This window comes from Lygodium microphyllum, chromosome 5 (assembly GCF_053477565.2).
Source record: "Lygodium microphyllum isolate KBCC chromosome 5, Lygodium_microphyllum_v1.1.10, whole genome shotgun sequence".
Taxonomy (NCBI): Eukaryota; Viridiplantae; Streptophyta; class Polypodiopsida; order Schizaeales; family Lygodiaceae; genus Lygodium; species Lygodium microphyllum.
In genome coordinates, this window is record NC_141139.1 from 79,395,278 (window position 1) to 79,404,463 (window position 9,186).

Here is a 9,186-nt window from a genome sequence, read left to right on the forward strand (position 1 = left end):
CTTAGCCATACCATTCTAGGATAGGGTGTACGAGGTGTTCAATGGATGGTTTATACCCCTCTCATCACAAAACTACACAAAGGATTTAGAGACATACTCTCCTCCATTGTTAAAACATAGATATTTCAGCTTGTACCCAAACTAGTTCTCAACAAGAGCAAGCCAATTCTAAAATATTGCCAAGACTTTCAATTTCTACTTTATGGAATATGCCTAGACCTTATGTGAGTCATTATGGATGAAAGTAACGAAATGACTCATGTTACCTAAAGACTTGTAGGGCATAGATCCACAAAGATAAGAATGAACAAGAGCTAGAGGCTCACCCATGCATGTAATGCTAGACTTCCTATGTAGACTATGGGTCTACTTGACATAAAGATGATGATCATAAGAATCAAAACACTTATAGTCAAGGGGTAGGAGATATTGCAAGCAAGTAAGAATATTCATTTCTATGTCCCCAAGGCGATGATGCCATAATCATACATGTGCCATTGCAGCCACTACCAAAATATGGTCAATAGATCTAAAGAAGATGCTGCTAGCCTTAGTACCTTGAGAAAAGATAAGATTTCTAGTGGTAATCTTCCATACATAATTACTAAACAATACATAGTATCTTGCATCATCCAATTGTCCAGATGAGAGTAGCCTTTGGTCAAATCCGAAATATGTCTTACCTCATGTAAAAAAAAAGTACTACTACCTGAAGCAAACTATAGTCTATCACGAATGCCAATAACATCCAATGCCAAATTATTTCCTAGTCTCATAGAACCTATGATGCTGCAATAGGAATGAAAGAAACCAATCCTCATGCTAGGTAATGTGAAAAGAAGCCCATGAATCAAGTAGCCAACACTCAAAAAAAGTGGAGAGGCATCATCCAATGGACTAATATCAAGAGAAGAAGTTGCCAAGATATAATCATCATCAAACTCATGCTCCATGGCATTTAGCTCCTCAATTTTTACACGACTTGCTTTAAAAAATACTACAATCATCAAACTTATATACACTTTGACCTTGCCTTTCTCCTTGTGCTTATCATCATGCCTCTTATGGCACTGTGGCAGAATATGACCCTCCTTCCCATAGTAGTGACAAGTCAATGCAGACTTACAGCTAGAGGACTTATTGTGAGACTATCTATACGACAGAGAACAAGACTTTTGAGAGTCTCTCCCATGGCATTCATTACTACTCCTACCATTATTGCCTTTGACTGCCAAAGCATGAGATGTGTGAGAAGCATCGATATTCTTTCTAATAATCTCTTCATGCAACAAGATCGCATCCTCTACATCCTGCAATTTTAGCCCATTAGTACGTATATTTGCATACATAGTAGTATGGAATATATCCCATGAATCAGAAAATATAGCCAACAAGAGCAAGGGAGAAAGAGTGTTCTTAAATTCAATTCCTTGTGAAAAAAGTGACTAAAAGTAAAATGAAACTCATTTAAGTGAGTTGACATGGAGGTCCCCTCCTTTATACAAAGGTCCATGAGTTACTTTAGCCAATACATTTGAGAGGAAAGGCTTTGCTTATCATAGATATTGTGAATCTAATCATATAACTACCAAGTGGTCTACTCATTAGAGGTAACATTACAATAGATCTACTTAGAGAGTGACAAAATGATTGTAGATTTACATAACTCGTCCATTTAGCCCAATCCTTTGCATCAAAGCATTCGGGCTTTACACCCTCATGTCTCAATCGCTTAATCTACAAATTTTGTACTAGAACTTACCAGATTTATGTCTTTCAATAGCTATAATTTGTGTAGCCCAACTTCTCAATGTTAAAGATAGCACTATCGTTCATTCCACCAGCCATAATGCAAGAGATAAAAGCACAATCTAAGATAAACATGCCATTGTAAAGGATAATCCACCAACCATAATGGGGCTTTGAGATTTATTCAAGACATGCAACTGGTCAATAAAGTAACCATAAGAAATGTGGGTGCAGGTCCTATGGTTGATGAATTTGCAAAGACTTTTGCAGGCAAAGCGATCTATTCTTTGGGTGATCTTTACTCAAGTTATGGTCAGTTTCAGCTTGCAATTGAAAGTAGGGATATCACAACCATGAAGACTCCCTTGGGGTTAGTACGGATGTGTACTCTCCCATAGGGAGCAACAAACTCAATGGCACACATGACAAATCTCTCCTTTATACAAAGGTCCATGAATTGCTTCAACCAATACATTTGAGAGGGAGGGCTTTGCTTATTATAAATATTGTGAATCATATCTTATAACTATCAAGTGGTCTACCTGTAAAGAGACAACATTACATTAAACCTACTTAGAGAGTGATAAAACAATTGTAGATTTACATAACTTATCCATTTTAGCCTAATCCTTTACATCAAAGCATTCAGGCTTTACACCCTCATGTCTCAATAGCTTAATTTACAATTTCCGCACTATAAATTGCCAACTTTATGTCTTTCAATAGCTATAATTTGAGCCGTACAACTTCTCAATGTTAAAGATAGTACTGTTCAATCCACCAACCATAATGCAAGAGATAAAAGCACAATCTAAGATAAACATGCCATTGTAAAGGACAACAAAATAACCCCAAAATCACAATCAAATTAAGGGATGAGCAAGAGAAATTGCCAAAAAAATGAGTTTTCCACTAATTGTAATCAAGCAAGCGTCAAATCCAAGTGTCTGCCCTCAAATAGAATGTATAAAATTTAAATGGCATGTTATTGTAATAAACTACAATAATATGCCAATAACCAAGTAACTCTCAAATCCAAGTGGTTGTCCTCAGATAGAATGCATAAAACTGAAGTGGCATACTGCTATAATAAACTATAGTAATATGCCAATAACCAAGTGTGAGGAACCAATAAAGAAAGACCAGGAACAGCTGACAGTGAAGGTTGTCATACGTGGAGTGTGTTTATAACCGTATATGCAGTAGTCATAGACATCATGCACATAGGAGATCCCAAGGTAAAAGAAATAGAATTATCGAATGCATAATCCACTAAGCAAAGCTCAATATATAACCCAGACGCATATAGATATCATTAACAACACATTGACAAACATAAGTGCCAGGTCCAAAGTAATTGATCAAATCCACCCACTGTAGGGTAACTGCATTCAATGCATATCAAGAGAGCATGTACTTGAAGTAAGTGTCCCATAGTCTCGATGAAAGTAAGCTCAAGCTCAAGTGTATAAGTCCAAAGCTCTATGTAGCATCCAAAGTAGCATAGGCAACTCCCATTGAAACAAAATCAAATACCAAATGAGCAATGCAAGCTCAAAACATCAAGAACATGACATCCAAGTGTCCAAGATATATGGCTAGGAGCATAACATCCAATAGATTCTTCAAGCCCGTAACTGCATCAGCCATTGAAGTAACCAAGCTATGTAATCACATCCAATATCAATGTAATAGAGCTCAAATCTTAGCTCAAAAGCATTCCATAGCATATTGGGAAGTATACATAACAATCGAAGTAGCGATACATCCACATAGTATGCTATAAAGCATCAAAATGAGCATTAGGCATAAGCTTTTCATTGATAAATGCTTGTTGCACAATTATTACAACACAAATGATAATGAAATCTGAGATAATTCAAGCTCAAATCAGTCCCGAAATCATAACCATACCATCCATGTATAAATAAAAATAGCATCCCCAAAGCATCAAACATGCATTATGGAATTTAGAGTTTGTTGTAGAGAATAGAATATTGCATAGAATCAACTCCATGAGTGCCAAAATTTGTAGTTCTCATCGTGCTCTTTGTTTCTAGCTATAGAATGCCTAAATCCGATACCGTATGCAAAAGTTATGGCCAAAATACATTAGTGTTATCAAGCTGCCACAACTGTCCATGACTTCTACAACATGCAAGGTTTAAAGTGAATGTAGCTAGGGGTTGGATGCTTTAAGTGTGAAACTCTACCATTAATCTTGGGGGGGGGGGGGGGGGGGGGGGGGGGTGCTAATGTTGCCTCGAAAAGAGTGCTAGACTCTTATATTTGAAAGTAGAGTCCAACTAATCCCAAGGCACGTCAGAAAGAATAAAGATGCAAGGGGTGCAACCTATAACTTAGTGCACGGGTTTGGGATTACTATTGTGATTGTAGGTGGGAGTGGCCAGGATATAACCCTTATACAAGGACCAATACAAGAATGCTAGGACAAGTGGAGAGTAGACCATAGAGGTATATATGTGGGAGTTGGAGTATGTGGAGCTAGAGTAGTGTGGGAGGGAAGTCCTAGTGTGGAAGTGAAGTCTTAGTGTAGAAGTGAAATGAAAAGTCCTAGTGTGGGGAAGTGAAGTCCCAATGCAGAAGTGGAATGCAAAAGTCCTAGTGTGGAAGTGGAGGTGGTAGTGTGGGAGTGAAGTAGGTGTGAAACTAGTGTGGAAGTGAAATGCCAAAGTCCTGGTGTGGAAGTGGAGGTGGTCGTGTGGGAATGAAGTGGGTATGGACCTAATGTAGAAGCGGAATGGGTGTGGGCCTAGTGCAGGAGTGAAGTGGATCCTATATGCAAACTAGAGACACTACACTTCTTGTTTTCCACTTCTCTTATATGCAAACTAGAGACACTACACTTCTTGTTTTCCACTTCTCTTATGCTAGCTTGCTTCAGAGTGAAGAAGAAAGAGAGAGTATGTGTGACAGCGTATACAAGAGTGAGGGACTTATGAGGTGAAGCTCTCATCCATTCTTATTTTCTCTTTCTCTATCCCTGTGTATTAAGAGGTAGTGTGTTGATGCAGTATGTGAGGATCGAGTTGAGAGAGGGGCAAGGACTCATGGGATGGAGTTTTCTCTTTTTCTTCCCCTCTATCAATGAAGTTGTGTTTTTTAGAGTGACACATGGATCACGGAACTACCATCATGGAGCCTTCGATTTTGGGACTAGAACATATAAGATAAAATCATAAGCTCACATATTAGTCTTGCGTTCATTACTTTTATGGTTGGGAGAGTGGACACATGACTATTTTGAGTGGAACATGAAGTGGTGAGGGATGACAGACCAATATGGCTGTGAACTCTAGAAAGCTTATGGCTTATACCTCATGAAAGCTAAAACCCTATGAATCCAATTACTCCACACATGACACAGAGGTCCTTGTAGTAATTCATGCCTTGAGACCATGGGGACATTATCTACGAGGAAGAAATTTTAGTTTGGTGACAGGGCACAAGAGCCTTAAGTAGAGGTTTGCCCAGATTGACCAGAGTGCGAGAAAAAGAAGATGGATAGAGGCACCACAAGAGTTTGATTTGGGATGAGATATCCAAGAAAGAATAATGTGGTTGTAAATGCCTTAAGTTTTGAGGTGTTTTGAAGCAAAGCGTGCTAGAAACCGGCACGGAGGCAACTTTTCATAGAAAGGAGGAGAAAGAATAGAATAGGAGCTCTAAAACCACCGAGCGCTCAACAAAGCTCCGAAGGACGAGTGATGTAAGAGCACTCACTCCAAAGGCATCTCTGCCAGTCGCGTTGCTGTGTTTTACAGGCCTGTTCATAACCTCTGCTGCTCGGTCCGTGAGGACAAGAAGCGTTAGTTTCCAGGAGGGGTCGTCGTGATTCATGCAGAGGGGACTCAGGGGGAAGCAAATACTGGTATTCAGGACAACAATGGGGCCATCTCTCACAACTCGCACTGGTGGTCTAGTGGTAGAATAGTACCCTGCCACGGTACAGACCCGGGTTCGATTCCCGGCCAGTGCACACAGTGGCGTCCGTCTTGCCGGATCTAGGCGCTGCCTTTTGCGAGTTCCTCGCGCCATCAGGCGGCGGTATGCTTTTTCCTTCACTCTCCGCGTGCGTGCGTGCGTGTTTACCGGCCCCCCTGGATAAGAACTCCGATAATTATACAGCTGAACGAGAGTGCATACATCAAGTCGGTCGAAATGAGCCCATCGAAGGTCGTTACCATCTTCTTTGTGATATACCGATGTGATTGAGCTCAATTGACCTTGGCAATGAACTCCATCAAAGGCCCCTCGAATGAGGGGTAAACCTTGGCAATGAAACGTATGTGAATTACTCGTGGGGTCACGAATTTGCAAAGCCATTGACCTGCTCTATTTCACTTTGCAATCTATCTCAAACGTGCTCTTGTGGCTACATAGGGATCATAAACCTTGGCAATGAAACGTATGTGAATTACTTGTGAGGTCACGAATATGTGATCGCCTCATGCCTGCAAAGGGATTACGAAGTTGCCACTTATACTATTGCATAGCCATTGACCTGCTCTGTTTCACTTTGCGATCTACCTCAAACGTGCTCTTGTGGCTACATAGGGATCATGAAGTTGCCACTTACACTATTGCAAAGCCATTGACCTGCTCTTTGCAATCTATCTCAAGCGTGCTCTTGTGGCACGGGGGAAATCTGCCGAATTCACCTGTCCACTTCCAAAAGTCCAACACTTTTCTCTCTTGTTTTTACCTTGCCTCCACCTTGCACTCTCGATGTTGCTATACCACTTATGCTTATACATAGTCTCATTAGATGCCTTCTTTGCAGTATGGATTATACTCTAATGCCTTTGCCCACCACCGTGGCTTTTTAACTATCGATATTTTCTTGAACCTGCTAAAAAGCGTCAAAAACTCGTAAACGTCCGATCAAATCTACTCCTCATTGGTGAACACGGGAGAGGGTGACGCAACCCGTCAATTACATGACATGCCAATCAATAAATACACATTAACATACAATGCCAAGATAACAATGATAACACGCATAAACATGGACAAATCCCATTCCTTAGTCCCATGCATGCAGCACTCAAGCCCATGTTAAGATGTCAAGCTGAATATATGTGGACATTGATGGTATGCCTCCTATAGCTAGACGAGTTCACACATCGATACTTAGCACATCGGTGGTTAATATGGTCTTCACATGCCCACCATTGCCTCACCATTTACTATATTCACTAATCTGCATCTACTTATAACTGGCATAGTTACAGCACTAGTTGATTTTTGCTATAGTTTACTAAGCATTGTTTGTCTTAGCAGGCTAGCCACTTTTCTTTATATTGTATCTTATTTACATTTAATGTACATTATATTGCATGGGAAAGAAAAACGAAAAATCGGTTAACAAAAAGTTTTTCCTCCATCGCTTTGCTTATCTTCTTAATAAGGGAGCTTCTCCTTGCATTTATTATGTGCGTTTGGTATATCAATGCAAGCAAGTCCTCCCACCACGTGAGTTTTGTCATGGTTTTAGAGTTGTGCCATTAGTAGAGGCTATTTGTTAGGGTGAAGTGAAGGAGAAGCAAGGATTCAAGGAACATATAAGGAGCTCTCCTGGTTTTTTATTCTTAGCTTGGGATATTGCTTATAGAGGCACTCAAATCAAGGCAAAGAAAGAATCTCAGATTGTTGTGAGATATAGTGTACAAGAAGTACTATGTATGTACTTTAGATGAGTGTGCAAAGGATCTCTTGTTATCTTTTCTTGGCCATCTAAGGTCTTTTTGGGCCCTGTTTTTACTCCACAAGTTTGTAAACAATAGTTTGAGGGTATTTTACATTCACAATTGGTTAGCTATTCTTAAGTACAGAGATTATAGACTTCAAATCTATGCATTTTGAAGATTTTGTCAGGGAAGACACAAGGTTTGTTTGCATATGGATTATAGAGTATATCTATTGTTAAGTAGTTAGTGAAAAAGTCTATCTATTGTGATTATACACTTCTTGAACAAGGCTATAAAAGAATTTTTGTTGTTTGATACTTTGATTTGTAACGATATATGAGAATAGTGGAATCTCAACCATTGAGAAGCCTAGACAAGAACAATTATCCTTTATAAAAGTTCCACGTAATGCAGTTCTTTCATGGAAAAGACCAATATGAATTTCTTGTGAATGAAGAAAATGTGCAAAAGCTAAGTAATTCCCTGAGTGCAAAAGAATTAAAGGAATGGAAATTATTAATTTAAATGCTAAAAAAGTAATATATTAGTCATGTGAAGTCATTCATAATAGTATGATGGGGTATATCAAAAATGAAAAGAATTTAGGTTTAGCTTAGACCACATTTAAAAATATGTTTTCTATAAATACAAAGGCAAGGAAGACCAATTCAAGCAAGAACTGAGCACTTTGAAGAGAAAAAATATGTTTGTAAATGAGTATATATTAAAAGTGAGAAGCATTGTAGATGTCATAGTAGCCATGGATGTAGTTCTTGATGATGATGGCTTTGTTTCATCTACTTTGACACATTGGGAAAATTTCATTATCATTACATGATGATCATGCAAAATTTTTATCTAATGTATTGCATGTGCCTCTCAAGATTTAGGAAATCACACCCAGTGTGCCTCTTTGTATGGACATGCAGGCTTACTGGATCCCATAAGCACAGTGGTGCATAGTGCTACCTATCTTGAACCTATAAAGCATTGTACTTTCCTTTCATTTTGAATACAATATGATGATACTTTTTTCCTTTTAGTCAAGTGTTTGAGTCATTGTCCAACCACACAAGATTGTGTTTATGAGTCCAAGTCTCAATCTTGGAACCTAATTCACTTGTGTGACATTCTATCTTCAACTCTATGTCTTCAAGCCACCATAGCCATGCTCTAGGTCCATGTTTTTTACATGGTATCAGAGCTCAGTCGAGCATGGCTTAGCTCAACTTAGCTCTTCTTTCTGCTCTCTCAGTCTCTCTCAACCTTTGTCCATCTTAGTGTCAGCTCATGACTTCATTTTCAACTTCATTTTCATCTTCCACCTTGCTAGCAACCATAGCTAGATTGCATCTACCCACGCCTTTGGATCTCTTCAACTAGCCATCTCAGCTGAAGCTTTCTTCTGGGCATATCTTTTTGACCTCAAGGGGCTTCCTTGTGACGCCCAATCATAGACATTGGTGATCTTTGACTCCAGCATTCTCGAAATTTGTGCTCACTATCATGATCATGTTGCCACCTCCTGGTCATATGATTCGTGCTCCTTCTACATGCAATGCTTCAACCTGCGACCATAGGGCTTCTCAAGTACCACATGTAAGCTCTTTATTCACCAAAAATTTTGCCAAAATATTGCCTCTACATGTTGCACGAACTCAAAACACGATCACCTATTGTAACCTTAATAGAGAAGCCATAGCTCTTTCAACCTCAAGCTTCTATT

At 39.2% G+C, this 9,186-nt stretch overlaps 1 non-coding gene across 1 annotated transcript; it reads left to right on the plus strand.

Annotated features, from left to right (window-relative positions):
- The first annotated feature begins 5,678 nt into the window (after window positions 1-5,678).
- Window positions 5,679-5,749, plus strand: TRNAG-GCC (transfer RNA glycine (anticodon GCC)). The gene has a single exon. It is a non-coding gene; the product is annotated as a tRNA-Gly (tRNA).
- Window positions 5,750-9,186: the final 3,437 nt, after the last annotated feature.